At 48.5% G+C, this 6,734-nt stretch overlaps 1 pseudogene; it reads left to right on the top strand.

Annotated features, from left to right (window-relative positions):
- The first annotated feature begins 6,174 nt into the window (after positions 1-6,174).
- LOC136637857 (5S ribosomal RNA) lies at positions 6,175-6,294 on the top strand (annotated as a pseudogene).
- The last annotated feature ends 440 nt before the right edge of the window (positions 6,295-6,734 follow it).

The following is a 6,734-nucleotide window of genomic DNA, read 5'->3' on the forward strand; positions in this document are numbered from 1 at the left end:
CTTGCAAAACTTAGTGCTTTGCCCCCCCAGCTATGCTACTGGTTAGATGGCCTTTTAATAGGACATCTGCAAGAGGGATCTGAAGGCCTTAGGGATGGACCTCAACAAGTGGGAAACCCTGGCCTCTGAGCGGCCCGCTTGGAGGCAGGCTGTGCAGCATGGCCTTTCCCAGTTTGAAGAGACACTTTGCCAACAGTCTGAGGCTAAGAGGCAAAGAAGGAAGGCCCATAGCCAGGGAGACAGACCAGGGACAGACTGCACTTGCTCCCAGTGTGGAAGGAATTGTCACTCCCGAATCGGCCTTTTCAGCCACACTAGACGCTGTGCCAGAACCACCTTTCAGAACGCGATACCAGAGTCTCTCGAGACTGAAGGTTGCCAATACAATCTCCAGCCTGGAAAGCTCACATTTATTTCAGGATTTAATATTAGAAGTGTTTGGAGTCTTTATTTAGAAGTTAGGTGGTGTTTTTCGGAGTTAGTTAGGTGGGCAGGAGGTCTGGTCTATAGGGTAGAGCCTCAACCAACATCTGAAGGTTGCCGGTTTGAGGCCACCGGCAGCTCCCTGAATGGCGAGACCTTGAAGCAGCTGGCAAACTGAGCAGAGTTATTCTGCAGCAGTTTTACCTGCTTTGGGGAGCACCCAAGGCTAGTTAGCCTTGTTGTTTGGTGGGAGTGCAGTGTGCACTGAGAAAGTTAAGACTATAAACAAGGACAGCAAGGAGCAGAGCAATGAATGAGACACGGCAGACAGGTTTGAAATGTAGAGATGTCAAAAGAGCTGAGCCGGAAGCGGAACGAAATGAGATCGAGAGAGAAGTTCCTCCCCCGTCCAGCCTGCTCAGGCTTTTATTGACTCTTACACACATGAAGCAATACAGAGTTTATTAAAGGTCAAAAGATTACACTGGCTAGTCCTAGCTGAGGCTTTTAGCTTAACCACAATACACATTCCTAGATTATGACTCTGTTGTTGACAACACTGGGTTTAAAGACTCAAGGCTAGCAGAGTTTGCTCTGCGCAGGCATGACTGTTGTCATTGTTGCCAACACACTAAGGCTAAGCCTAGCTCTTGTGCATATAATTACCACATTATTCCATCTGCTCTTTGGTGTGAGCAAAGAAGCATCTTGGCCGCCCTTCAAGTGAGAGCTGAAGGACCTGCTTGCCAGCCAGCTTGGGAGGCAACTGGCGGCCAGAAGGGACACCAGACTGTGAAAGATCCATCTGAAATGTTGTGCGGTTCTTGAAAGACAGAACCTTTCTGTTATTGTAAAGATCCGCTCAGGGGTTTAGGGATAGCCTGCCTATGTGAACCGCCTTGAATAAAGTCAGAGGAGTAATCTGATGACCAGAAAGGTGGAATATAAATACCATGATGATGATGATCAGAAATAGGCTGTAGGAACATAACACTTGTTTACATATATCAGTTAGCCAACAGTAAAATTGGTCTCATTATAAGCCATTTCGCTTAAATTGGCCATTTCCAAGACAACTTTAAGTGAGGACTTGCTGTATTCGTATGGTTGGTATCTTGCCCTTTCTCTGCCAAGCCTAAGGCTGTGTGCATGGACCTGCCTTCCCTTCCCCTTTTATTTTATCTCCTAACAACCCTGTGAGAGAAGCTGAACTGAGACTCTGTCCCATCCAAATATTCCAACTCCCTTCTAATGCCCACTTTTTGGCTAATTAACAGCCTCCTTTTCCAAGAACAACAGCTGTGGTGTGCAAAGAAATGAACAGAACTCCTTATCAGTTGAGCAATTTACAAGAATTTATTGCTACAAACACAGACACTCCCTGCAAGTCCTCTTGTCCAGAGGCTTTCCCTCCCCAAAACTCCACTTAACTCAGTGGGGAAAGGACTAAAGCCTCCAGTCCAAGTCCAATCCGGTCTCCAAAGCACAGTCTAGTCTTTCCAGTCCAGTCTTTTGCAGCAGAGTCCCTCCTCTCCAGCAGTGTCCTCTCCAGCAGAGTGTCTCCTTTAGCAGGGTCCTGGCAGTCCTCTCTTCTGTAGGTCTGGGTCAGGTAGTTCTTGGTCATGTAGTGTCTCCCTCTGGGTCAGGATAGCTCTGTCTGGGTAGCTTTGCTCCTTCTAAAGCTGCCTTTTATCCTTGGATGTCCCACTAAGTCCAAATGCAGCTCAGCTGTGAGCTTCTTCCTTAGCTGCTTGTTCAGTCCAAATTAGGCTCAGGCGAGCCATCTCTTCAGTCCATGTCCATTCAAAGTCCCATCAGGGTCAAATGAAGCTCAGGTGTCCATCAGAGTCTCCATTGGCCTTGAGTGATTACAGCTGTGGAGCCAGCCCTGCCCTTCCCAGAGCTGTCAACCAGCTGTCAAAACATGGAATCGCTGTCAACACCACATCATCCACCTGATGATCTTCTGATCTTCCATTACAGACTCAAACTGGGTTAGGTCACCCTGTGAGCTATGCAGCTGAATTAGGATTTGAATCCATGCCTCCCAGGTCCCTAGTCCAGTATTTAAATCCAGGGGCATATCTTGGGTATGGCAAGCCAGCTCAGGTGCTCTGGGCACCGTGCGGGGGGGGGGGGGAGAGGCACCATGCGCGGACTTAACGGGGGCAAGCAGTAGGGGTGATGCTTCCTGTCCACGGCACTCCAAGTGGCTTCCAGCCTCTCCACAGGGGGCAGGCAGCTTTGTGTGCCCATTCCTTCTACTGTGAGGCTTCCCTTCAGGAGAAGGAATGGGTTCATGAAGCCTCTAGTGCCCCCTTCTCTGGGGAGAACAGCAAGCGCTCCCTCCTCCAGGGAGAACCCAGAAGTGATGCAAACAGTGCAATACATACAATTCCAGGTTCTCCCCAGAGGAGGGAAAGCTGATGCCCCCCATTCCTTCTCTTGTGGAGGCTTTCCTTCAAGGGGAGCCTCCAAAAGGGAAGGAATGAGGCATGCTAAGCAGCAAGTGTGCCTCCTCTCTGGAGGGAACCCAGAAGTGACATCATAACATCTTGTGATGTCAGTGCTCCAGGTGCCGGAGCCAGGCAGTACGCCACTATTACCACACTGTCCTCAGAAGCATTGCTGAAGATGGATGTCGTCGAACATAAGAACATAAGAACAGCCCACTGGATCAGGCCATAGGCCCATCTAGTCCAGCTTCCTGTATCTCACAGCGGCCCACCAAATGCCCCAGGGAGCACACCAGATAACAAGAGACCTGCAAGGCTTCCTGGGAATTGTAGTTAAGAACATAAGAACAGCCCACTGGATCAGGTCATAGGCCCATCTAGTCCAGCTTCCTGTATCTCACAACGGCCCACCAAATGCCCCAGGGAGCACACCAGATAACAAGAGACCTCATCCTGGTGCCCTCCCTTGCATCTGGCATTCTGACATAACCCGTTTCTAAAATCAGGAGGTTGCGCATACACATCATGGCTTGTACCCCATAATGGATTTTTCCCCCAGAAACTTGTCCAATCCCCTTTTAAAGGCGTCTAGGCTAGACGCCAGCACCACATCCTGTGGCAAGGAGTTCCACAGACCGACCACACGCTGAGTAAAGAAATATTTTCTTTTGTCTGTCCTAACCCGCCCAACACTCAATTTTAGTGGATGTCCCCTGGTTCTGGTATTATGTGAGAGTGTAAAGAGCATCTCTCTATCCACTCTGTCCATCCCCTGCATAATTTTGTATGTCTCAATCATGTCCCCGCTCAGGCGTCTCTTTTCTAGGCTGAAGAGGCCTAGTAATCATCTTAGTTGCTCTCTTTTGCACCTTTTCCATTTCCACTATGTCTTTTTTGAGATGCGGCGACCAGAACTGGACACAATACTCCAGGTGTGGCCTTACCATAGATTTGTACAACGACATTATAATACTAGCTGTTTTGTTCTCAATACCCTTCCTAATGATCCCAAGCATAGAATTGGCCTTCTTCAGTGCCGCCGCACATTGGGTCGACACTTTCATCGACCTGTCCACCACCACCCAAAGATCTCTCTCCTGATCTGTCACAGACAGCTCAGAACCCATCAGCCTATATCTAAAGTTTTGATTTTTTGCCCCAATGTGCATGACTTTACACTTACTGACATTGAAGTGCATCTGCCATTTTGCTGCCCATTCTGCCAGTCTGGAGAGATCCTTCTGGAGCTCCTCACAATCACTTCTGGTCTTCACCACTCGGAAAAGTTTGGTGTCGTCTGCAAACTTAGCCACTTCACTGCTCAACCCTGTCTCCAGGTCATTTATGAAGAGGTTGAAAAGCACCGGTCCCAGGACAGATCCTTGGGGCACACCGCTTTTCACCTCTCTCCATTGTGAAAATTGCCCATTGACACCCACTCTCTGCTTCCTGGCCTCCAACCAGTTCTCAATCCACGAGAGGACCTGTCCTCTAATTCCCTGACTGTGGAGTTTTTTCAGTAGTCTTTGGTGAGGGACCGTGTCGAACACCTTCTGAAAGTCCAGATATATAATGTCCATGGGTTCTCCCGCATCCACATGCCTGTTGACCTTTTCAAAGAATTCTATAAGGTTCGTGAGGCAAGACTTACCCTTACAGAAGCCATGCTGACTCTCCCTCAGCAAGGCCTGTTCGTCTATGTGTTTTGAGATCCTATCTTTGATGAGGCATTCCACCATCTTACCCGGTATGGATGTTAGGCTGACCGGCCTATAGTTTCCCGGGTCCCCCCTCTTTCCCTTTTTAAAAATAGGCATTACATTTGCTATCCTCCAATCTTCTGGCACCATGGCCATTTTGAGAGACAAGTTGCATACCTTAGTCAAGAGGTCTGCAACTTCATTCTTCAATTCCTTAATAACTCTTGGGTGGATGCCATCAGGGCCCGGTGACTTATTGATCTTTAATTTATCAATGAGGTCTGAAACATCTTCTCTTTTAACCTCTATCTGACTTAACTCCTCGGTCAGGAGGGGCCGTTCGGGCAGCGGTATCTGCCCGAGGTCTTCTGCCGTGAAGACAGATGCAAAGAACTCATTTAATTTCTCTGCCATCTCTAAGTCTCCTTTTATCTCCCCTTTCCCTCCCTCACCATCCAGAGGGCCAACCGCTTCTCTGGCGGGTTTCCTGCTTCTAACATATTTGAAGAAGCTTTTATTATCCCCCTTAATGCTGCTGGCCATGCGTTCCTCATAGTCTTGCTTGGCCTCCAGTATCACCTTCTTACATTTCTTTTGCCACAGTTTATGTTCCTTTTTATTCTCCTCATTAGGGCAAGACTTCCATTTACGGAAGGAAGCTTCCTTGCCCTTCACAGCCTCTCTAACTTGGCTGGTTAGCCATGCGGGCACCCTCCTGGATTTAGTGGAACCCTTCTTTCTTTGTGGTATACACCTCTGCTGGGCCTCTATTACTGCTGTTTTAAGCAGCCTCCATGCACTCTGGAGAGATTGGACTCTTTACCCTCCCTTTCAACCTCCTTCTAACCAGCCTCCTCATTTGAGGGAAGTCCGCCCGTCGGAAGTCAAGGGTTTTTGTTAGAGATTTGCCTGGATGCTCACAGCAGTGTGTATAGTGTGTATAACAAGGATGCTCACAGCTGTGTGTATAGACTGTTGGTGCTCTTAATTATACATATATCACAGATGTCTCCAGCACAGTGGTGAGTTGAACACTGTGGTGTTATTTTTGGCCTTCCTTGCTTTCTTGCCTGCCTGGTCACTGTTGCTTAACTCTCTTCTCTCACTGGGAGAAAAGTCCTCCACAAGCAGGCGCGATGGACAGGAAGAAATGGCACCTCTTCCATCTCAGACGTCCAGCTGCAGAGTGCTTTTTTTTCTCCCAGCAGGAGGTGGGGGCAACAGTAGCAGCTGGCCAGGCAAGCCAGCAGGCTGAGCCAAGAAAGAGATATCTAAGTTGGATTCTCTGGCATATTAGAGACAGCTGTTAACACAAAAAGCAAGCTGACAGGGTGTTCCTCGCCGTGCAAGCTTCCCCTTTCGATTAGGTCTATCATCAGCCTCGCAAAGCTGAGCACACGTTGGCTCCACGGAGCTGAAAGAAGACTGGGAATCTGTCAACATTTCCGAGTAGCGTAACATGATCCAAAAGTGTGAAGGAGAAACTGAAACAGGAAAAACAACCTGTGCAAGTTCTGTAGACAGGGATAGTCAGGGGCAGCCATTGGGGGTGCTTTGGGATCCTTCCCTATACATCATTGCAGGGTGCTTGAGGCCTTAGCAGCAACAGTTACCCTGCACGTGCCCAATCTTGTCTGATCTTGGAAGCTAAGCAGGGTCAGGCCTGGTCAGTACTTGGATGGGAGACCGCCTGGGAATACCGGGCGCTGTAGGCTTATACCATGGTCTTTCAAGACTGAAGGTTGCCAACCAACAACTTCTAGTGGTACTTTGAGAAGTGGTACAGTGGGGGATGAATGTTGAGAAACGCTGGTTTCATGTTAAGTGTAGGATTAAGCCAAAAGTGAACTTTTGCTGGAATTTTTTTTTAGGGGGAGGGGAAATTAGGGACAATACATCACAGTCTTTCGAGACTGAAGGTTGCCAACCATTTTTTTGAGGACTTGAGTCATCTCATTGCATGACCTTCAGGCAGACCAGACTTTCCACCAGGTTGTCCCATTGCTATTACAGTGCTACCTCATTATCTGTTCCAGAGCCCCCACAGATATGTGAATATGCAAATCCACTTGTTTGAATTCCAAACCAGAAGTGGTTTTCCCCTAGTATCCACAGCATCCACGATAAGTAAAATCTGTGTGTGCTGGATCCGCGG

Source organism: Tiliqua scincoides, chromosome 1 (assembly GCF_035046505.1).
Source record: "Tiliqua scincoides isolate rTilSci1 chromosome 1, rTilSci1.hap2, whole genome shotgun sequence".
Taxonomy (NCBI): Eukaryota; Metazoa; Chordata; class Lepidosauria; order Squamata; family Scincidae; genus Tiliqua; species Tiliqua scincoides.